This window comes from Triturus cristatus, chromosome 5_2, assembly GCF_964204655.1.
Source record: "Triturus cristatus chromosome 5_2, aTriCri1.1, whole genome shotgun sequence".
NCBI lineage: Eukaryota > Metazoa > Chordata > Amphibia > Caudata > Salamandridae > Triturus > Triturus cristatus.
This window is the reverse complement of record NC_140588.1, coordinates 430,059,195-430,085,120: the sequence shown is the minus strand read 5'-3', so window position 1 is coordinate 430,085,120 and position 25,926 is coordinate 430,059,195.

The following is a 25,926-nucleotide window of genomic DNA, read 5'->3' as shown; positions in this document are numbered from 1 at the left end:
GTGAAGGAAGTGCGTGAGCGAGAGAAACGTGAGAAAGCGCTGTTTGATAAGGAGCAACGAAAGAATGATCATATGCGAGCGCAGGAAGCGAAGCGTCGGGAGGACAAAGAGCAAACGGACAGACAAGAGAAAGAGCGTAGGCTACAAGTTTCGGGTCAATATGTTGTTCGTCAGCCGCTTTATCCTGTCCTTAATAATCCTGATGACGATTTTTATTTATTAGATCGCTCTCCGCCCCCTTATGTTGGCGCATCCGCTCCACGGCCGCAAGATTCTGGCCCGGCTTCGGGTAAGGTCGACACGCGGTCCATGTTATCGACCGAGCACATGGCTGATCTTCGGAAACTTTCCCTCCGTGCACTTAAGGGCAAGATGTCTAAGGATGAGTTGTTCCATACTTGGGGGTCGTGGCAAGATAGAGAGAGGGTGTATTTTCTGTCTCATTTCGCGGATGAAGTAATTGCTGCTTTCCGAAAATATTCTAGTGTCCTTGAGCCTGACGAAGTGTCTTCGGATGCCGGAGCATTACGTAATGGTGTTTTTTCTCCCCCTAAGGCTCCTGAGGCGGCTCGGCGGCTGTTCGCTTTACGGGACGAGGTGCTGGCCCTTAGAGAGAAAGCACGTCAACAAACGGAGGAGGAGAAGCAGTCGGATTCGTCTGCAGCAGGGGGCCATCCATCCGCCTCCCAGTCAGATAAGGATGACATAGTGCATGTTAAACCAATGCGAGAGGCGGCGCCTTTGTATGTTCCTCCCAAGGGAGCAGGGACTAGCTCGGATATTAATTCTGTCGATGCTAGGGGATATTTTGTGTATAATTGGGTTTATACTCCATGGCATAGGGCCGATGTTATGGCATTAAAGAATGCGCTGCCTGACCCCCGCAAGAATCCAGCGGCCTTCTATGAAGAAGTCGAGGGGGCCTTGAATTCTTGCATTATGACCTTAGCGGATATAGACCTATTCTTTGGCCTTATCCTACCGCCGGATACGTGGCGCTCTGTTCGGAAGGTAGATGATGCGGTTGCCTTCAAGGCCCGGTGGTCTGACCTTGAGGACGAGGATAGGGAACGGAAGCCCGCACAGAAACCACCCCAGAATATTTTAGATCTCCCTGCGGCTATTGTGGCTAAGTTGAAGACGATTATCCCCCCTAAAAAGATTGACTGGAATATGTTAGCTGCATGTAAACAGAAAGTTGATGAGTCAGTCGCGGACTTCTTTACGCGCTTTGAGGAGACGTTTCATGATTTTAGTGGCCAGTCGCTTACTGACGACACGGGCCGCCACCTTTTTGCGGACAAATATGTGGCTAATCTGCTGCCGGCAGTTGCGGCCCGGTTAAAAGCGAGTGAGAGTTCTTGGTCCTCCGCGACTCCGACGGCCCTTCTGACCATTGCCCAGTATTATGAGCGTCAGGAGCACGAGGCGAAGGGCCAGGAGGAGAAGAAATCGAAAGATCTTAAAACTAAAGTGATGTTAGCACAAGTATATGGCCCGCCCCGCCGGGGTAATAATAATAGGGGAAGGGGCGGATCTTATGGTCCCCCTTCGGGCCGATCGGATTTGAATAGGAACCAGTGTGCGTATTGCAAGCAGTTGGGCCATTGGGCCAGGGATTGCCCAGCGTTGCGTGCTTCGCGTCAGGGGCACACTCCGGGTGGCCCAAGAGGTAGAGGGGGCTTCTCGAACTTTAGAGGGAATTCCAACGATAATGTCCGTTTCGATACCGCTGGACAACACCGAGATAGCTCAAATGTTTTCGATCGTCAGCACCAGTATCATGTATCGGACATCGATCGGTCGGGATATCATGATTCTCAGCATGCATAGGAATGCGTAGGATGGGGGTCCGAATCAGTTGAGGTGCCGGTCGATCAGACGGGTCCTTATGTATCGGCTGAGGTTTTAGGTTCTACTGATCAGTTTCTAGTGGATACAGGAGCGACACGTAGTGCATTGTCTAGGTACTTGGTTCCGGGGGCTCCCCCATCCGGCTCAATAGTTACATCGGTAGGGTTTGACGGTACACTCTCCCGAAGCCCTCTTTCACAGCCCCTTGCATTTAAAGTTGATTGTTTTTCTGCGCCTTGTCCGTTTCTGCTTGCTCCGTACACACCGGATAACATTATGGGCCTTGATATGTTAAAGTACTTTAGGGCTACAATTCGTTGTTCCCCTGAGGGTGTGAGGGTGATTTTAAATGACAACTACCCCCGATCTGGGCGGATGTGTACAATCTCAGAGGATGCGTTGTTGGCTACCCTCCCCCGAGCTTTATGGGCGACTTCGGACACAGATGTGGGACAAATGGTGATTCCTCCGGTCCACATTAGTGTCCAGGAGGGGGCGGTACTACCACGCCTCCCACAGTATCGTATTTCCCAGGAGGGCGAGGAGGCTCTCATACAGATTGTGCAAGACCTGATCGCAGTGGGGGTAGTGGAAGAAGTTCCCTATAATATCTGTAACAGTCCGATTCTCCCTATTCTGAAAAAGGACACGGATGCAAAGGTCTATCGGTTCATAATTGATTTGAGGGAGGTAAACAAGATCGTGATACCTCAGTACCCGGTGGTTTCCGATATCACGACGTTGCTTACCTTGGTCCCGCCTACGGCGACCATGTTCTCAGTGATTGATTTGAAAAATGCCTTCTTTTCTATTCCCATTCACCCTGATAGCCGATTTCTTTTTGGGTTCACATTAAACAATAGATCTTATCGTTTTTGTAGAATTCCCCAAGGCTATACAGAAAGCCCTAGTATTTATAGTCAGGCTTTGAAGCGACAGTTGGATTCCTTTCTTTTACTCGAGGGGGTCGCCCTCATTCAATATGTCGATGACATCCTGTTGGCGGCTGACACCCTGGAGTTGTGCGAGAAAAGCACGATAGCCTTACTTTCCTTTTTAGCATCCCACAATCACAAGGTCTCTAGGAAGAAATTGCAATTCTGTAGACCAAAGGTGACTTATTTGGGTCACCTTTTGTCTAAGGAGGGGCGTGCACTCACACCAGATCGTATCCAAGTAATTTTGGACACACCAAGGCCATCCACGCAGAAGGATGTGCGTGCATTTTTGGGTCTTGTTTCTTTTTGTAGACAGTGGATATTGGGGTTTTCACACATAGCTAAGCCATTACTAGCTCTCTTGACAAAAGACACGCCCATCCCGATCCCCTGGTCAGATGAGTGTGACGCTGCTTTCCAGCAATTACGACAAGCCCTTTGTTCAGCACCAGTGTTAGGGACCCCTGATTATGCAAAACCCTTTTCGTTGTATGTGCATGAGAAAGATGGATGTGCATTATCAGTCTTAGTACAGATGCACGGCGATAAGCAGCGCCCTTGTGCATACTTTTCGGCTGTACTTGATCCTGTCGCCCGAGCATTGCCGGGGTGTTTTCGCTCGGTTGCGGCGACAGCTGTGTCAATACGGCAGAGTGAAGGAATTGTATTGTCCCATAAACTGTTGGTGTTAGTTCCCCACGCTGTTGATGCCCTGCTTAATCAAACAAAGACGCAGCATTTGACCAGTGCCCGTTTAACGGGATATGAGTTGACGCTTTTAGCTCCTCACATTACGTTAAAAAGGTGCGTGACATTAAACCCGGCCACATTGTTGCCATACCCCGAGACCCAGCCTGAGGCACAGAAAGCGCATGATTGTATTCTTGTGACTGAGGAACAAACAAAGGGTCGTATTGATCTCCAGGATACGCCCTTTTCAGATGTAGATGGAGAGTTGTGGGTAGATGGATCATGCCTGAAGCTACCAGATGGTACGACTTCAGCAGCGTATGCAATTACCACATTACACACGATAGTGGAGACAGCACGCATACCACAGAAATCGGCTCAAGCAGCGGAACTGATAGCGTTAACACGAGCGTGTGAGCTCAGTACAGGATTGTGCGTGAATGTTTACACAGACAGCCGCTATGCCTTCGGAGTAGCGCACGATTTCGGCCTACTCTGGAAGGAGAGAGGGTTTCTAACGTCACATGGGGTACAGATAATGCATGGGGAATTAGTTCACAATCTTTTAACTGCATTGACATACCCAAAGAAAATTGCCATTGTTAAGTGTAGTGCCCATAGGAAAGTAGTTGATAAGGTTGGAGAAGGGAATGCGTTAGCGGATCGAGTAGCACGGGAGACTGCGATGCAGCCCGGTACTACTGCCATGTATGTAGTGAAGTCACAGGTGGAGAGATGGCATGATGCGAAGGAGGAAGTGCGAGAAATACAAAAGACCGCTTCTGACAAAGAGCGGGAACAATGGGCTAGCGAAGGAGAACTGGATGACGAGGGTTGCTGGAGAAATAAGCAGATGGATAGATGGAAATTACCCACGGCTTTTGTGCAACCTATGGTCCAGATGGCACATGGGCTAGCACATGTTGGAGCTTCCGCAATTGTGAAATTGCTTACCCAAGTCTGGGAGCATCCAGAGATTGCTAGCACGGCAAAGAGGGTGGTGCAGACCTGTATGATCTGTCTGAAGTATAACCCAGGGAAAGGCACGCGAACTCCAGCAGGAGGGTTTGCGACACCCACTGCACCCTTTGAGGTTCTGCAGATGGACTACATCCAGCTTGAGCGCTGTAACAATTTGAAGTATGTTCTAGTAGTGGTTTGCGCCTTCAGTAAATGGGTTGAGGCGTACCCTGCGAAAGACAATACTGCAATGACTACAGCGAAGCTATTGCTGAAAGAGTTTTTCCCCCGATACGGCGTCTGTAGACTTCTGTGGAGTGATAATGGCCCTCACTTTGTAGCAGATGTTATAAAGTATGTCTTGAAGGGCCTAGGCATCACCCAGAAGTTCCACGCCGTGTTCCACCCTCAGTCTGCAGGACTAGTCGAGAAGTATAATGGTACACTGAAGCTTAAGATCGCCAAAATTCAAGCTTCAACATCTTTGACTTGGCCAGACGCCTTGCCACTGGCGTTATTGTCAATTAGGTCGGTGCCACACTCTCGAACCGGCCTTACACCCTATGAGATAGTATTTGGACGCCCAATGAATATTTGGGGTCCACCAAGGCCTAAGGCTGTGTATGATGTACCTTGTGTGATGATGAGTGATTATCTGGCACAGTTAACGGATAACTTGGTTTCTATTCATCAACAGGTCCGAGAGGCGCTCCCTGATCGGTCTACCGGCGAAGGACATGGTCTCCGGCCTGGGGATCATGTCATGGTGAAGATCTTTGACAGAACGAACAGTTTGGAGCCGAGATGGGTCGGACCTGAGCAAGTCCTTCTTGCAACGAGGACGGCAGTGCGAGTCTCGAATAGGAAGAATTGGATCCATTCCTTGCACTGTCGAAAGGTACCGCCCGGATTGGTGGAGTCTGCCGTGCTGACCGATCAACGAGACATCCTAGCAGCAGAGACAGGCCGTGCTGCAGAGCCAAACGACACTGAGGAGCTCTTTTCGGACCACACGACTTCTGGAGGAAGGCGATATCATCTGCGACCAAGGAAGTGAGGTTTCCAGTACCGGGACATACTGTCAGAACGGCCCTTGGGTTAGTGAAACGGAGAGCCAATGAGGCAAGGGGGGGGGATCAGCCCTGCATTAGTGTAGCGACACCCGTCTTGGCCCGCTGGTGAAGAAATCAACCGCTGCCCAAGGGGAAGAGTTCTGACAGACTTTTTTTTAGTTTCAGGAAGATATCAGGGTATTGTTTCCTTTGACATGGAGAAGAAGAAAATTTTTTGTGCGTTGGGGTTCATGCTAACAGTAGCTATCGTTGGTATAACCACATGGTTTGTGGAGGAGGCAACTCCTGCCCGAGAGACACTTGTGTTGACGACTCCAGTGCCTGCGGAGCACTACTTTTATACATTGCCATATCAAGAGTTGAAGCATCGACAATCCTATTTGAATAACACTTTCATCCAGATGCTGCATCATACCCACGTTGCTACAAATGCTACGAACTGTTGGATATGTGGGATGATGCCAGCCCATCAGAAGAAAGGAGGCACGCCATTCATACCACTTCCTTTCTCTCACAATGGCTCTTGTAGAGCATGGTACACTCTGTTGTTTGCCACTCGAAAACCGACAGTGGGACGATTGCTTTTCAGACTTAATAAAGAATGCCATCAGGACAAGAATGGATATCCACAAGCGAATGGGACAATTTGGGAATGGGAAGAGTACCGACCGGACAATGAATCCATCCCCTATATCTTCACGAACACCAGAGACACTGTGGGGAAGGATAAATTTGTAATCCAAGTAGCACAAGCCCAAGCGGACCTGTGTGTCCAGAGTGTGGGTTTTATCCCTGTCGGTGTCAGTGATTGTATAACTGTGTTAAACATTGATGGGTTAAATAATAGCACCTTCCTAGCATCCCATAATACCTATTTTGTATGTGGAAATAAAGGTTATTACCGTTTGCCGGCTGGGTGGTCTGGGGTATGCTACGTATCAACACCCCCAGTCAACTGATCTGGGTTTAATCCATCACCGTTCTTTAGCCCACTCTGCCACCCCAGTTCAGACATGGCCATATGTAAATCAGTCTGACCCTGTGCCTCATGGGAACAGTCCAGACCGAACTGCCAAGCCATGTCTTCCCTGGACCGGAAACAAGCTTCCTATGACCGGTTTCTGGCATTTCAGACGTCTTCAGCCAGGCTTGCTTGAATCCAGTGGCAAAGTGAGCAAGGGACTCACGTCTGAGCATACCCTGCCAACTTATGGCGAACAAAGCAAAACCAAAGGAAATAATGGACGGAGTGTTGAACATTGCAAGCACTCACCCCCAGTCAACTGATCTGGGTTTAATCCATCACCGTTCTTTAGCTCACTCTGCCACCCCAGTTCAGACATGGCCATATGCAAATCAGTCTGACCCTGTGCCTCATGGGAAAAGTCCAGACCGAACTGCCAAGCCATGTCTTCCCTGGACCGGAAACAAACTTCCTAGGACCGGTTTCTGGCATTTCAGCCGTCTTCAGCCAGGCTTGCTTGAATCCAGTGGCAAAGTGAGCAAGGGACTCACGTCTGAGCATACCCTGAGCATACCCTGCCAACTTATGGCGAACAAAGCATATGCCATTAAAAATTTCAAATGCTTTTGGAAAATCCTTCCACTCTGACTTGCTTGCAATGACAAACCTATTATCAATCTGACCTAAGGGTGCTCGTTTTTTTCACTTTTGGTTGTAGTACTTGGTGTCTTTCCATTCATATTACCCTTTTATTGCTGTTTTAAATTACTTTTCAAGGGAATTTTTTTTCATAAATTTGACATTCATTTCCAGACTATGACTGCTGTATTTAGACTCCACCAAACAGCTTCTCCTTAGCCGGAGGAGTTCCCCAAATGGCATGCTCCAATTCAGGCTGGTGTGTTGAAAGCATTCTACATGGAGAAGTGAATTTGTTGCTGTTAGTTTTCTATGTAATGTGGTTTGAATTATATTTTCCTCGATGTAAATTCTCTGTATCTAAGAAAATCACTCCTTTAGAACTGATGTTGTATGTGAATCTTAAGTTACATATGTTCATATGGAGGATGTCAAAATGTTACAAATTCCCATCTCCAAACCTTCTCATATTATAAAAAAGTTGTCAATGAATCTCAATTACATAATGATTTTTTCGACAAAATTCTCATTTGTTGTTGACCAGGCCACCATCCCTTTGTCAAATTAACATATCTGGGTGAAAAGGAAAAACCCATAGCTGCACTTTTCTTTTGCTTGTGAACATGCGCATTAAAGACAAAGATGTTATTATTTAAGCACATGGCAATCATTTCCATAAGTATCTGATTGTTCTTAATCAGGTGAATGTTTCTGCTGCCCAAAAAGTATTCACAAGCTTTCATGCATATATTATGTGCGATGTGTTGACTAATTTGTGATTTTCTTTCCAAGGTATATTTTGCAGATGTTTTACTAGGTCCCCTGTATCACATACAAATGAACTTAGATTTTTCACTAGCGGTGTCAAGAACAAGTCGATGAAGTTGGACATAGGCTCAAAAAGTGATCCTTTAGCTGATATTATTTCCTCTCAGGTGGTCTTAGAGCATTTGTGTGCACCTTGAGTTGTAAATAGATAGTTGGTATAACAATATAATCAATTGTGAGCTACTTCCTCTTGTCTTCATTTCCAACCATTCCCCTAAATTCTCCTTTATGATAGCTGATATGTCATCCAAGCGATTTTCTTCAAGTCTTTAATAACACTCTCTTTTGCCCAATTGTCATTCCCCTTCTTCGATGTAATCTTCTTTAGCTAAGATTATAATATTTCTGCCTTTGTCAGACATTATGATTTCAATGGATGTGTCATCCTGTAGAGATCTAAGAGCCTGGAGTTCTCCTTTTGTCAATTTCATGTTTTTTTTTTACTAAACTTGAAGTCTTCCACATCTTTTATAACCAATTCATTAAAAAAACTATTTTGTTTCCAGGGGGTAAAATTGGGCAGAATTTACATTTAGTTTTTTTATCACTCAAATCTGCTCCTAAATTTTTTAATCTGTGGGACACTAAGGGGCATATTATCAACATAATGCGATAAATATCGCAGAGCGCGCTTAGCACGTTTTATTCTATCGATGGATTTCCTCGCCAAGATAGCGCGTTATTATCAATGCTTATCTCAATGGCGATAGGAAATCCAGCGATAGCAGCAAAAAGCGGGAATAGCGCGGGAAACACTGCGATATATTTTGGGAGATAATGGAAACCTTGCTAATACGCCCCTGTGGTCTCAACCTTGCAATCCACCTCCCATTACTAAGATGGCTAAGTCAACTTTAAAGCCGGAGTTAAATTCCTGCGATAAAGGGGGCTTAGCGCGATTATTAAAATCGCTTCGCGGGTCTGCTGCCGGCTTGATAATACCATGAAGCCATATTAGCGGGTTCTCCCATGCTGTTTTACCCAGGAACGCGATGGCATGCCGGGCGATAAAAAAACGACAGCCATCGCGAGAAAACAAGCGCTAACAAGGGTTAGCGTGAGCTTGTTTATAGTGCAATGGAAATTTCATTATTTTATTCAAACCCATCATGTTATATTTCAGATTAACTAGATTATGCAAAATAGAAAGGTCTTTTGCTGGTAATGAGATTTTTTCATCATGTGTATTCCTTTCCTGTTTGTTGAGGTCCTTCTCAGCAAATTATTTTGCCAATTTTACTTTCCATATATATTTATATAAATCAGTCCCTATTTGAGTATGATTCACATTTGCTGTAGGGCAGAAACTCAAGCCTTGTTTTCAATAATGTCAACTATGTATGATACAATGCTTTTTTTTATATAACTTTCCCATCAGCATTTCATCCTGAACAATATTTACATCCGTGTTGTCTTGCGTGTTCTCATCCAACCCAATTTTTCCCTTTCCACATGTACCCCATCTGGTTTTCCTTGTCCTCTTCCTCTAGCATGTCATCTGCCTTGCCAGCTTCCTCTGCCTCTTCCTCATGGAAAGGTGTATTATGAAGCCTTCTCATTTTGTCCTTGCTCCGCCTCCTACTGTCGCTTGCTCCAGTCGCTGCACTCACTAGCAATGGATTTGCTCTGCCCATTACCTGGTATAATGGTATAGCTTCTGCAACATCACCAGCTGATGAGGTGCAAGGCAATCAGGACAGTTCAGTTCAAGGGAGAATCAAGTTTGGACTGACAGCATGTCACTCCCAATATTTGCAAAGATAATAGCCAGCCAGAGTAGTGTAGAGAGTGCAGCAGCAAAAGGCCCTCTTCCCAACAAGATCAGCTACTGCCCATTTCTTTTCCCACAAAAATATTATACCCCAAAATGTTTGCAAATTCCAACCCCCAAATGTTTCATTTTCACAGTTTTATACGATTCTATTGGTTAAATTCCATGAGGTGATCATTCTCCAGGCTAGTTCATCCGGAACTTAACAAGTCAGGCCTTTATTTACTTGGAAGATGTCATTTCACCTCAGAAGCAGGAAAAACATTGAATCTTCCTCATGCCCACACGCTTATTTGCACATCAACTTGCAACATAGTCGACACAAGTATTCATAAAGAGAAATACTGTAACCGTACAAAGAAAACTATAGTGATATGTTGCACACAGATAAACAAATAAATCAGCAATTTTGAAATAATGAAGGAGAAAATGCATTCTTCTGAGGCCTACATTACAAGAAAAAGGAAATAACTCTAGCAGGTTTTGAGACCTTCACAGAGAAACCATAAATCGTAATATTTTCCGAAAGAATAAAACGTACTATTATTATTAATGTATAAGAATATAGAGAAAATACATACAATAACATAAATCATCATTTGAATTAAACTCATAAGCATAGTTTAATTACGAAAAGTAAATAAAATAATCAATCACTTTCTTGTTATGGTAAAGAAAGACGTAATCAAGAAACATTTTACTTTAAGCATTTTCATTATCGTAATTTCTAAAATTATACTTGTAAATTACTTAGTACATTCATTAAGTTTCTCACTTGTGTCATAATAAATTTCATAAACACCAGTTTTCAAGTTTTCTACACGTTTTTCATTGCACCTTTGATTATAAAATGTGTTGTGTCTTTCTTGCACGTTCTCACATTGCGTTTTTAGAAATTCCCACGTAAATAATTCAGCTACTGTTAGTAATGTTTATTAAAACACACTTATGAGCAGATTTGATCAAGCAAGATTATACTCAAATAATCATGCTCCATCAATCCCCCATCTGATGGTGAATCAAGCCATCACACAATTTACATAATCTGATTATGATCTGGTTATTTCAGAATGCACTTGTTCTAATTTGTTTTAGTCTAACACTCTATATCTCTTAATACTTCATAGTAAGCACCTATTTTGTCTTCCAATTCTATTTAATCTCTTTTCCTTTTTTCTTGCACTTTTTTTTGTTTCTTCCGTTTTGAACTTACAACATTTATATATCAGTATTACCATCAATATGCCAGCAGCAATAGCAATTATTGGTGTTAGTATTCATCCTAACAAGCTGTTACTTAGTTCTGTAAACCCTTTACCTGCCGAGGAAAAACCATTACCAAGTTTCTCCCATGCACCATCCACTTTTATTTCTGTTAAATCATTACACAAATGAGTAATATTACTTATATATCCCTGCAAGTCTCTGCTTTTATCAGGGATATAAGTGCAACATTCTTGAATTTACAGCATACTACAAACTCCACCCTCATTTGCCAATAATACATAAAGAGCAAGCCTATTTTGCAAAACCATTGATCTCATAGCAACCATTAAAGTATAAATCATTAAGAACCCATCAGCAGTATCCGTTGATAAGCGATCAACCACTGAAGATAACTTTCTAATTTTATGTGAATTCGAAATCACCCCCACTGAAGATATTAATGCACCAAAAATATCACCCACAATTTCTACAGCACTTATTCCTCTTTCATTCTGTGTTAGTTTCTTTTCATTGGTTCCATGATTTTCATTCACGTGATAGATCTTAGGAAATACTATGCCCACATAACAACAGCCATACCAATGTTGTGGCAATCGCTAAGAAGCATTTTTACCACACACATAATAAACTCCAGGATAGGCTGGATCAGTACCACCTCTTAATCCCCAACCCCCCTGTAATTAGGAAGGTATGTTCATATTCACTAGAACCAATGAAATAATTGTTATATTCAGTCTTTTGTCTTAGCAAGCAAAGCTTCCCTTTGTGACGCCAATCTAGAGTCACTGCGGCATATGTTCAACCTTTCTTATAATCTCCCTCCCTATGAGCCCATGGAGGTATATTAGTCTTTTGTTCTGCAGCTTATCTCATAGGGCCAGATGGACGACCCGTGAAAATAGCTTCCCGCTATTTGCGTCAAATTGCGACTCACAAATAACGAGTCGCTATTTGGTACCTACTAACACACAGACAACATGATTGCGAGTCGGTATTGATGTTATTCGGCTCACTCGCTATTTGCGAGTTGCTAATGGCTCGCAAATAGCGAGTCCCGTGAAAAAGACCTATTTTGCATCCGCTATTTGTGAGTGTGCATTAAACAGGCCAATAAACTACTCGCAAATAGCAAAAATCATAAAAAAAAGGAAACACTTCCTGTTTGAGCTGAAGGAACTCAAAACAATAAGTGATGCCCAAGGATACTCCTGAACAAAAATCAAGCACATGTTCAGGTGCAGCAGCACTGTTACACACTGCTGATTGAGAACCAGAGACATCATGAGTAGCAAGGACAGCAAGAAGGGAAGCAAGGAGAGGCTGAGAAAGCTGAAGTTTTCAGAGAAAGAGCTGTATATAACCATGGAGGAATGCTGCAACAACCACGTTGAGCTATTTGGTAGGGCCGCACACAGTCTACCCGAGACTGAGAAGAGGAAGATCTGGCGCCGTATGCAGCAACGGATAAATGCGCTAGGTGTTGCACACCGCTCCACAGACGATATAAAAAAGTGCTGGTATGATCTTCGCTAAAGGGAAAAGGAGAGGGTGGCAGCACTTCAGCAGAGCCATCACCAGCTGAAGCAATGGTGGAAGCTACCCTGGAGAGGGCAGCTGTAGTGGGCTTTGGGAACCTTGATACATCCCAGCCATCAATAAATCCTCGTAAGTGAAAAATGTGCATGTGATGTGTGAATACCCACTAACGCCTGTACTGTGCATGCATACTAACCAACCACAAGCAAACATCCATGTACAAACAACAAACAACACTAGTGTTGCATCATGGAAGATGTTGTCTGTGACAAATTCAGTGTAGTGAGGGAATGACTTGAGCTGATAAACATTGCACCACCACTGAAATAGTAAAACACATTTTTTATTATTTTCCATTATTTTTTGTCACATAGACACGCCATTGGAAGCAGACAACACAGATTATGACAAAGTGGGTAGCCACGAGCCTGAGCAGATGGAGGAAGGGCAGGACGTTGGGGAAACAAGTGGGCGTAGGTCATCTGATGTCCCATCTACTGTGGCTGCATCCACTTCTGAGTCCACACCCACTGTCACCTCAGCTGCACAGCAGGACACAACACCACAAGGCCACCTGTGTGCGTCTCTCACGGCTAACACAACATTCTCTGCATCGGAACAAAGGTTCATCGTTCTCTGGACCAGCCAGTCAGGCCATGTCTACTTCAGTAGACCATGAAATGCTGCAAATACAGCGCATTCAAAACAAAATCCAAAGACAACAAAATGTCAGGATGTCCCAGGGCTTCCGCATGATCACCAACAAACTGGCAGAGAATCAGGCCAGGATTGAATCCAAACTGGATGCCCTCACCAACACTGAGGTAAACTTAGCAAAAGAGTGGTCTGCCGAAAGGGCAAATCTTAGGTGCATGGAGCGCAGCAGGGGCCAGAAAATTGAAACTTTGAGCAGACCCATCAATAGGCTGAGCATGCTACAAACAAACACAGCCAGCGCACACTTGGCTCGCAGGTGGATATGGGCCACAGCAGTGGGGACGTAGCTCTTGGCCTAGAGAAAATAACAGCAGCAGTGGGAACACTGCAGACCAATCAGATCATTGGTGGTGTTGGCATTGGTGGCATTGAAAGTGAAGTGTCAAGCCATAGCAGCATTTCAGCCATGGAGACACCAATGAAGCGCCGAAGCAGCAGCTGGCACCTTGGGTTGGGTAGTGGAGCTCTGGCCAGGCTACACGGGGGGCAGGAAATTACATTTTTTGCCTTCCAAAACAACCTTTCAATGACTCTATTTGCATTATATGTGGTGACGTAACCCTACTTACTTATGGACATGTTGTCCTAAGTTTGATAATGGATGCTGACAATTAAAGCACCCATTGATAGTCACAAATTGTTCTGCCTTATGTGCAGCTGAGTGCCTAACTGATGTGTACGTACCTTTCAGAAATAGTTGTTGGCAATATGGTCCCTGCGCCTTCTTTCTTCTGCTGCAGCGCTACCATCCCTTTGATGTATGGCAGTTGGTCCCGGGTCCTCATCCTCAGAGTCTGTGTCAGACACATTCATGGGCATTCCACCCCTGCAGGCCATGTTGTGCAGCATGACACATGTTGCGATTAATTTACAGACTGTCTCGGGTGCATACTGCCGAGCTCTACCACACTTCTGTAGGCATCTGAAGCGCAATTTCAATATTCCAAAAGGACGCTCAATCAAAGTCCTTGTGCGCCTGTGTGCAGTGTTGTACCGCCTTTCATGTATGTTGTTGAGAGACAGATATGGTGTGAGGATCCACGGACGCAGGGCATATGCACTGTCACCTGTTGTGAGATATGTGATGTTGAGGTTAAATGCTTACAGACATACAAGTGAATAAACATTTGTCTGGGGACTGGTAATAACATTTGATCCATCATCAAAGTCACCTCTTTCTAACCTTTAATATAGTCCACTGTGCCTGAAAATATATGCATTATGGGTGCTTCCAGTGTATTTGGCTACAATGTTTGTGATGATGTTTTGAGCGTCACATACTACTTTTGGAATTTGTGCTTTTTCTGTTACGAAAAATGTATTCAATGCGGGATGGTTGACATATGGGCACAAGGGTCCCATCTATGCACCCATTGACCTGTGGGAACCTTGCTATTCGATAAACATTTAGTTATGTTTGATCTAATTCCTCATTATCTCTGGACATGTATGTGTTGATGGATGTGGTATAGCATGGCGTCTAGGAAATTATGGAAAAAACGCGAAAGCGCACTCTGAGACACACCACCAGCCACTGCAATGACATTCTGGTAACTAACAGTGGCCAAGAGGTGGAGGGAGCACATGACTTATACATGTGTGGGAATTTCATTGCTGCACAAGGTTCTGCTCTCAAGTTGTGGCTTCAAGGTGTCAATGAGGTCGAGTATGACGCTGATACTTAGCCTGTACTGCTCAGAAATTTCCTCCTCTGTCTTATTCAACAATGTCAGCCTGACTCTGAATATCCTCTCCTGTCTTCTCCTCCTCTGCAATGCCGCCATTATCTGCCTGCTCCTCACTAACACAAACAGGGCAGCCATTGTGGAAAGATTTGTTATGCATTCTGGGTCTGTTTTTATAGGTTGTTCATGATTACCACCTGTTTCTGCTTAGTGTTAAATTGCATGCGCAAATGTACCTTTTTTCACCTAGTTGCAATTCTCTGTGCATGCAATTTTGCATGTCGCAATTTGCGACTCACAATTTTGACGCAAAAAGTGTGCGCTGGTTTTGCGAGTCGGTATTCGCTCACAAATCAATTTGGGCAATTGTGCTTGCCTTTCGTACATTGCATATGGCCAGTTTTGCATGCGCAAACCATTTTGCAAATTATTTTGCACATGCAAAATGATCATACATCTGGCCCTTAAACTCTTGTCGAAAATCTTCTGCAGTATTTATAAATTCTATTTCTACACTGAGCAAACTACAAGTCAAGTTATTTTGATGTGCATGTACAGCACCTATAGGCTTAGTGGTATGAAAGAAATCTCCCATATACTCCGCATCCTTTGCACTATTCGCTATTCACTATATTCATATTCTTCTTAATAGAATCTTCTGAAAAAACTAAATCATACTAAGAATAGAAATATTGAAACTGCTCTTTGCCATTGAATAAACTTGTCAGTACACTACAGGAAATTCCATATGTTAAAGGAAGGTGGTGATAGGTGACCCTTTCTGACACAGACTAGGGTAATTACATGAACACATAACAATCTCTTGCATCCATAGTATCCACGTATTTGTATAGAAGTTTAGTAAAAACATTCAACAAAAAGTCATTAATAAAATTATCTTGGTGTAAGTCATTCCCTGTTAGTTTTTTAATATTAGTCTCTAGATCCACTTTAAGAAGTTTGTTTACGTCGTTATTGTATTTACATATTCATTAGTAGGATTTAGATTAACAGGATACATAAAATAAGGCACTATTAAAACTATTATTAACCAGACAAACAATATTATAACAACACATATGAAGCAAGCGTTAAGACAACTTTGCCTGATTAAACCTTGATTTTGATTACCAGTCTCAATTCTATACATTTAATGGAAAAATAAAAAAATCTATCCAAAAATTTCTAAAAATCTATCCAAAATATCTAAACATCTATCAAAAAATTCTAAAATAATGTAGAAATAATTGATTAGCAAGGATTAGCAAGGTATGTGCACCCCACACACTTTCCAAGCTTATTTTCAAATCTTCTCTCTCTTTTTTTTTTTAACCCCTTTTCTTAAGCACAGTTCATTTAGGTTGACTCATGTGAAGAGTTGTGTTTGGAGCAAAACACAATGAATTCTTTTTCCCAGTCATTCGTTGCAGTAGCCAAATATGTCCATTCAGGTGCTGTATACTTTTTACTTGGGATTCATGCTCTTTTTGTTCTGCAAACTGTATTTTCTTCTCTGTCGATATCACTTTGTTCAAATTGGCCAGAGATTTCAATTAAAGTTGCTTGAATCTTCTCATTCAAAGTATATTTCAACTGCTTAACTCCTCCCGGCCATTTATCACCTTTTCTTGCTCTTTTTCCAGAAACACTGTCTACTTCGTTGAATTCAAGACTTCCCTTAGCTGATTCCCTTTTTTCTTTTTCTCCGTCTCTTACAGGGACCAACTCTCTTTCAGCTTCAACAGTGACAGTGTTGTGAGACCCAGTAGCCTGTGCCCACGTTACTTGATTCTCAATCTGTTCAGGCTCTCTTTCTTCTCTTTGTTAACTTTCAGCTGACTCTCTTCTTTCAAGTGGACATGGGACTCGACGAGTATGACTTGCATGAATCCAGTTAGGCAAGCCACCACATTTAACTGCTGTTGCTGTCACAAGAATCAATTGACATGGCCCACGCCAGCGAGGTTCCAAACAAGACTTCCTCACATGCTTCTTGATGAGCACCCACTCTCGGGAGCTCAAATCATGTGCTTGTTCTTGTTGAACAGTAGTTGTGACTTCCCCAACCAGGTGAGACACAGAACACGCCACCTCAGCCAATCCTTTACAATAATCGAGAACTAAATCATCAATTATGTTCACAAGTTGATTTGCTGGGACTGTTGGCTGTCTAATAGCCCTTCCCATCACATTTTCATGTAGGGACAGTCCAGTTCTTCTGCCTGGGATACTTCTCAAACTCATCAACACCAATGATAATGCATCAGGCCATTTCAGTGTTGTGGATGCACATACTTTTGCTAGTCATGATTTTATAGTGCCGTTGATCTGTTCAACCACGCCAGAGGCCTCAGGTCAATAAGCACAATGCAGTTTTTGCTCAATTTGTAATGCTGCACAAATCATTTGAATCACTTCATTATAAAATGAGTTCCTCTATCAGATTCTAATGAGACTGGAAATCCACACCTTGGTATAATTTCTCTAAGAAACAGTTTAGCAACAGATAGGCTGTCATTACGTCTTGTTGGGTATGCCTCAACCCAGCGTGAAAACAGACACACAATCGCCAACACGTACTTTAATCAATAGCAAGGAAGCATGTCTATAAAGTCTATTTGCATACGTGTAAATGGACCTGCTGATTTTCCATTTCTATCCAGAATAACAACCATCCTCCTCCCTGCTTTTTGTTGTTGGCATGTTATGCACCTTTGACATAGACTCTCTGCAATGACTCTAAATTTTGGGTTATACCATGTCTGTTTGAAAAGTCTAAACATAGCAACTCTGCCCACATGTGTTGGACCATCGCCCGCAGACCTCGTCCTTGCCGAAACTGCGTGCATCCGCAGAGTCAAAACAGGTGGAAGAGCCTTCTCCTACATCGCAGCCAAGACCTGGAATGAGCTCCCATCCAATATCAGGCATGCCCCTTCTCTAAATGTTTTCAGGAAGACACTCAAGACCTGGCTTTTTGACTGAACGCAGTTGCTTACTCTCCCTCACAGCGCCTTGAGACCCTCATGGGTGATTAGCTTTACATTCCGTTGATTGATTGATTGATGGATTGATTGATTGATTGACCATTACAAACTCTTGCCATTTGTGACAACAGACTATCTGCCAATAATTGTCTTCCATCTGTGTAAATCCACACTTCGTCATCTGCTCTGCGTGTACTGTATATCCTGCTTTGATCCACCTTTCTCTTTCTGTATTGCTAGCTGCATCTTGTAATTCTATAATTTCTTCCCATGTTTCAATAGATGAGAACAGTAATTTACATTCTGCCTGATCAGCTTGGTCTTTCAAATGCTCCCTATTAAATGTATATGCATTTTGAGCACAAACACAAGCAATTTAGTCTGCATATCTGTTGCCAACTGTGACAAAGTCACAACCAGATTTATGTGCTGAACATTTCACCACCCCAATGTGGGCTGGCAATTGCAGTACCATCAATAGATCTTTTACACACTCTCTGTTTCGTATGGGTGAACCCGAAGAGGTCAAAAACCATGTTGAGACCACAACTGCCCAAAATCATGCACAACCTCAAAACCATATTGACTATCGGTAAATATGGTAACTCGTATTTGCTTCGCAGGACTCTTGTCAGCGCAGTCAGTTCTGCCATTTGTGCTGAACTCACTCCTTTCAACCATGATGCTTCAATGACACTTGCCACTGTACAAATCGCATATGCAGTTCGCACGGTACCTTCAGAATCTCTTAAACAAGATCCATCCGCAAACAAGACAAAGTCAGATTCAGGTAACGGAGTATCTTGTATGTCAGGTCTTGGATTCGTGCACAATTCAGTCACATCCAAACAATCATGATGTGCTTCATCCACCACCACTTCACAACTTGGAATCCTCAATAAAGTAGCTGGATTCAAACTCGTACATCTTGTCACATTTTCCGCTCTCAAAATTACCTGCTCATATTCTGTTAACCGACTACTTGTAAGATGCTGTGTTTGAGTTTGTGCTAACAAAATCTCAACTGAATATGGCACATCAACTTTTAACGGATGCCACATTACAATCATTTCACGCTGCTCCAAACTCGTACAAGTAGCAGCAACTGCTTTAAGACAGCCAGGTAAGGCTGCAGCAACGGGATCCAACGTGGCTGAAAAATATGCCCCTGGACGGTGTGCTGTTCCATGCATTTGTGTTAGAACTGAAAATAGTGCAAAATCCTTATTGAAGTCTGGCATCCCAAATACGGGTGCTCGACACAACTGTCTCGCAGTTCAAGAAATGCTTTCATGTATTCATCATCAAGATGTACAGGATCTAACACGTCTTTGTGTGTCAATCTTTGCAACGGCTTGGCTATCAGAGAAAAACTTGCAATCGACTGCCTGCAATATCCAACCATTTCCAGTGGCATAATAAAACTCGAGGGGGCCCCCTGCAAAGTACATGGAGTGCCCCCCTTCCTGGTACACCCAGGAACTCTCAAGCCAGCATACTGTGCTGAGGGGGCATCCTGGAGCTCAAGGCCCCCCACACTGGGGGGGATGCGGGGGCCTCTGTTACGCCACTGACCATTGCCTGGAACTTTTGAATTTCTTTTTGTGTACTCCGCGGTTTCAATTAAAAATGGCATAAATCCGATCTTGAGACAGTTTCCTGATTCCTTTCTCAATGTTGTGACCGAAGTAAAAAACTTCTTTTTGACAAAATTGTAATTTTGCTGGTGACATTTTATGCCCACCTACTGCCAAATGGTTCAGTAAAGCAATTGCATGAGCAACACAAGCTTCTTTTGTTCTTGACGCAACCAACAAGTCATCTATGTACTGCAGTAAAACTGAATTATTAGGCATTTACCAATGACTCCAAACATTTCTTCAATATCTGATTGAGGGGCTCCCTGTAAAACATTGAGGAACTCAGCACCATGCCAAAACATGATTTCCGAACCAGAAAGCAAATGAATATTGGCTATCAGGATGCAAAGGTATCGAGAAAAAAGCTTGACCTAAATTAATTACTGAAAACCATTCTGGTTCACAAGAAATTTGATAAAGAATCACAGCTGGATTTGGCACTATTGGACAACAAAGTACTACAATCTGATTTATGTTCTCAAATCCTGAATTATTCTCTATCTTCCGTTAGGTTTGTGAATTCCCATGATAGGTGAATTGCATGGACTCTCTAGAATCCCTTTTAGGATACCTTGTTTAATTAACATCTCAATTACAGTTGTTACACCTGCAATTGTTTCAGGACTCATTTTGTAGCTGGTGTTCTTGGAAATTCTGCATCTGGTTTAACTGTAATCTGAATTGGAGCCACTCCTTTTATCAAACCAATGTCTTCTACTGAAATGTCCCACACATCAGACAACACTGTATCTCTCAATTCAACAGGCAAATCATTCGCTGTAAATAGAGGATATAAATCATTCCCTTCTGTTCCTTGTCTTGCTATTTTGAAGACTACATCTTCGTCTTTTGTATAAAATGCTATTCCATCTGGTGTACAATAAACGGAGCTATTAATTTTACACAACAAGTCCCTTCCTAATAGGTTAACTGGACTAGTGTCACATACCACAAATTTGTGTACATCCTGAAATCCTCCAATTTGAACTTTCATTAGTTTAGTCACTGGGGTCTTAATCAATTTGTTTGAAACTCCCACAACTTAGATACTTTCTCCCAAGAGGGGTAGGTTGGGGATTTACACAGTTATCACAGTGAAACGCGTAGCACCAGTATATACGAGGAACGTAATCATATTTCCATCAACCTCGCCACCCACATAAGGACCGTACTGATCTACCTCTAAGGATGACCAAGCACGCACTCCTCCTCTCCCCTGAGGCACAGTCATTGAGTTGTGTCTGAATTATTTTCATGAAACTGCATCAAATATTTGAATGTAATTGATCATTTGTATGAAAAAACACATTTGCATAGTATTTCTGTACTTGACTATTCACATTATGATTCTGCATAGGAGCTTGAGGTATCTGCTGACCCTCTCCTCTGCCAACTAACATCTGCTGATTCTGATTATGCTGATTCATCTGCATCTGATTCATTCCATTTCCTCCTGTATCACCTGTGTTTACTTGTATACTTTTACACTTGCGCTCCAATGCCCCAACTTGCTGCACACCTGACAAGGAAACTTATTTTTTATTTTCTCCATATAACCTTGGCCTGTCCCTTGTGGAATTGGTATCATTTGTGTCACAGTATTTCCATTTGACACTACACCTCTCATACCAGTAGTAGTTTGACAATTTCCTTGATAAAGGTCTGTATTTAAAAATCCCCCTTTCTTCACCGCTTTCATCTGAGCTTTCATTAGTTTCTCCTGTACCTTTTTATGTCTCATCTCAATATCGTCACCACAATACTTCGCACAACAAAGAATCTTGTCAATCGACTTACTCTGCCAACAAATTAGATGCTGCTGAATCATAGCACTTATTTTGGGTTTCAATCCATACACAAACCTATAAACAAAATGTCCCATATCTTTCTCAGTGATATTCTCAATACGGCTGTACTGTTTAAACACCTGTAAAACCCTCTCATAGTATGCATGCACTGATTCCTTCAATTTCTGAGTAGTCCTGTCTATTCTTACCCAATCTGTTTCTTTTGGTGACATTTTCCCTTTCAAATATGTAATGACCTGATTATACTTTTTCATGACTTCTTCAGATGGTGCTCCTGTCTTTGAATCTCTTGGATATTCTTATTTTGGCCAATCTACAGCAATTTTACACTCAACCCACAAATCAGCCAGAACTACAATATCAAACAACCCATCTAAGTCCTTCCACAAAACTTTTGAAACCTTGACAAATCTCTCAACTTGTTTGTACCATTCCACTGTTTTTTCTTTCAAGCTTGGAAAATCATTCGTAAATGATAATATATCCTGCCTCGACCATAGGACATGAATAAACCCACCTCCTGGCACTTCTCCCACAGGATATACTGTCACATCAGCTGTTTCTGCTCCTGCCTTCCTCACACGATACAGTGGTAAAGCCACTGAAGTCACTATTGTATCCTCTTTCTTTTTAGCCCATCTTGCTTTCCATCGATCCAACTCACCCCAACGCTTTAGAGTGTTAATTAATTGTTTAATCTGCAAACACTCTCCTGAAACATTCAAACTCTCCAAATCGTTGTCACTGAAATCGAATCTGTATGTCTTTTGTAGTGCTTTAGACTTCTCTATGTCAACTCCATATGTTTGTGAAATTTCAGCAAACTTCTCATGTAAGCTTCTCACTCTCCGTGTAATATTTTTACACATAAAAAGCAATTCTTCATCCTGGTATTTACCTAATCTCGCTGGACTAATCGTACCTAAAATCATTACATCCAAATCTGCTTTTAATTTGCTCACATCTATGCTTGAGCTATCATTCTGAGAGTTACAACAAAGTGCATTTCTTTTATTCACTCGTCCAGTTCTTCCTGAGAAGGGCTTAATGATTTCTGAGTACTTTCACCTGTTTCACCTCTTGACCCTCCTGATGTCACTCTTTTCACAATCTGCAATAGCCTTTTTCGATCTATATTTATATATATATATATATATATATATATATATATATATATATATATATATATATATATATATATATATATATATATATATATATATATATATACCTCTTTTTGGGGTTTCAACTGATCTTTCTGAAATACTAATTAATGGTTCTGATTCTTCTCCTGTAACTACACTCTCATTTGCTCCTCTATTTTCAATCAATCCTTGGTTAACATCATTGAATTTTCTGAAAACTGTATGAACTCCACTCATATTTCTATCTTATTATCGTTAAAGCAAGGACCAGTAGTCATTGGAACTGACAAAACATCTGGGTTCATTGGTGTTATTATTCTCGGCAACTCCTCTCTAACTGGATTTTGATTTTGTCTTACGGGCGTTTTCTCTTGAGGGACTTCTACTTGAATTAATGGAGCACTTGGTAAATAATTTGTCTCCACTATGTTCTGTTCCCCATGATAAGGCAGAGGTCTATTCATCAATAATTCATTTGAAAATTAATCATCTGTGTCATCAGATCCTTCAGCATATGCAGTATTTCTACTCTTTAGTTCCTAAATATTCTTCCTTTTCTTTTCACATTTTTCTCCTTCATTAGACTCAGCTACCATAACAGGAAACATCCTTGCTCCTTCCTGCTATGTCTCTTCTCCACATTTTCTTTTGAGCATCCCATTTTGCTGCTGAATATCTACTCACAGTATCCTTGTATCTAGTCTGATACCTTTCTATTTCTCTTTTGTATGCCTCATGTTCCCGTTCTGCTAGAGCTTCGTACTGTATAGGTCTAGGATTAGGTCTCAAATATTCATTTGCCTCCTTATATTTTACTAAAATTCTAGGATTAAAAGTCCCATTCTCTGGAAATGCTAATTATCATCTCGTTCAGTATACTTCATCCAATTTTCTAACCATGTACACATGTGACAACCCCTTTCCAATTACATGAATGAAGCAGGGGTCCCCTCAGGAGCCACAGGAATTCCTTCTCTAATGGGTATCGGTTCATCTTTGAAAAACAAGGTTTTTAACAATTTTAATAACTTCGTGTTTCTCTATGTTAATTTAAAACAAAAACGTCAACAATTATTTCCGTGTTATGATTCTCTGCTACCAATCAGAATTATTCATGCTGTCCAATCCCAGCACGACTCACAGCAACCAACCTATACCAGCGTGGCATTTTTGTGATGATTTCTCAGCAACCGACCAATGCCAGCGTGGCACCTTGTGACGTCAGTTTAACTCCTGCGACTGAACCTCTCTTTACAAAATCAGCATCTTTACGAAGTCTTTACCAAAACAAACAATATAAAAACAACTTGTCTGCTCCACTAAAAAAAAAAATGATAGAACCATACACTCTGAGAATTATTTTACTTCCAGCAAAATCTCGACTAGCGCGATTTTACCCTCACTCGAGTGAAAACTCTCAGGAGTTCTCCAGATGCACTTTCTGAAGTTACCTAAATAAATCCTCACTATTCACACCCAAGACTCCCTGATCAAGTACCGACAATACGACCATTGCTCAGTACTGCATCAACAGCAACAAGACACTTAGGGCCTGATTATGATGCGGTTTGGAATTCATTCTGACCGAATAGGTTTGGGAATGGTTTCCGACAGACTCAGATTGGGAGTCATACCGACCGATTACAATGCAACCAGATGCTTCCAGATACGATTCCGTCGGACTCCCATTGACTTCAATGGGAGCCTATGTTCTGACCGAATGCATAGGCTCCCATTGAAGAAAGGGGTGGCTGTGGAAAATCGGGCACACTGTGGCGGGCACTCCCTGGTGCCTGCCACACTGTGCATGGCTGCTAAGGGGGAACCCATAGGTATCCCCAAGGCCCAATAGAAAAAGCTCTGGCTGCAGGGGGGCCTGCTACAGGCCCCTAAAGTCTGATTCCGTCTGCTGATTCAAGTCAGACAGCATGATTCGGAAAGGCTGTCCGAATCCAGCATCTTAATCTGTCGTTTGGAAACGCAGCCCATAGAGACATACAAGTCTGCTCTGTATAGCTCAGTCATTCCGAATGCCATCGGGTTTGGATTAGGATATTCCTAACGCCTAACTCGCATCGTAATCGGTCGATTGGAAACCTTTCCGAAACAGTCGGAAAGACATGTTCCCAAACCGATTCAGAGGCCTTCCAAACAGCATCGAAATCGGCCCTTAGTGTATGCTACACTAAGATTGCCCTTAGCCTTTATCCCGAGATCATAGGCTAACGCCGGACCCCTTACGTCCATTAAGGACCACAACATATAACATAAAGGTACGTAATTAATCAATATCTGTCTCTTAATTCCGTCTTTTCATTACCTAGTATATTTAGTCTAAACTAACCATCCGATAACGCTACCAGAAAACTGATCCAGCGGAAACGGTGTAACATTTATAATCATTCACAATATCTCCAATATATCATGCAGAGAAACCTTTCTATAATCAAGAGTTTGGTTCATAGAAACTCTATAACCACATAGAAATATGAGGTCCTCCGATATATCTTTGGAAGAGCTAATAGGGACTCAGGTAATTAGAGACAGATGCTATTTCCTTCATGAGGACCCATAATGAAGAAAATGCCTAACCAACAACAATAGTCACAATATATATCATGTCAAATAACTCATCAATGAAAACAAACTCTGTATGCTTATCAAGATACTATATCTAAATTATCAAATATGAATGTCAATATAAAAAAAAATTAGAATGTCAATTCTTTGTTATTTCAATGTTACAGGTAAATCAAAATAAGAGAATACAGATCATGGCAAATATATCATAAATCAATACCCAGTTTGAGAGGAGAGACAAAAGGAAAAATATATAATTGCAATTCCAGTATGCAATTCGAGATCCATACGAACCTCAGATCAATGAGCTAATGCACAGCATGCAATAGTCAGAAATTAGCCAACCCTTCAGAGGTGCAGGGCAATCAGGATAGTTCAGTTCAAGGGAGAATCAAGTTTGGACTGACAGCATGTCATGCCCAATATTGGCAATGATAATAGCTAGCCAGAGTAGCATAGAGAGTGCAACAGCAAAAGGCTCTCTTCTAAACAAGATCAGCTACTGCCCATTTCTTTTCTCACAAAAATAATTATACTCCAAAATGTTCGCAAATTCCAACCCCCAAATGTTTCCTTTTCACAGTTTTACACAATTCTATTGGTTATATTCCATGAGGTGATCATTCTCCAGGCTAGTTCAACCAGAACTTAACAAGTCAGTCCTTTGTTCATTGGGAAGATGCAATTTCATCTTAGAAGCAGGAAACACATTGACTCTTCCTCATACCCACACACTCGTTTCCACATCAGCTTGCAACATAGTTGACACATGTATTCATAAAGAGAAATACTCTAAACGTGGTAAGGAAACTCTTTTGATATGTTGCACTCAGATAAACAAATAAAACAGCAATTGAGAAATAATGAAGGACAAAATACATTCT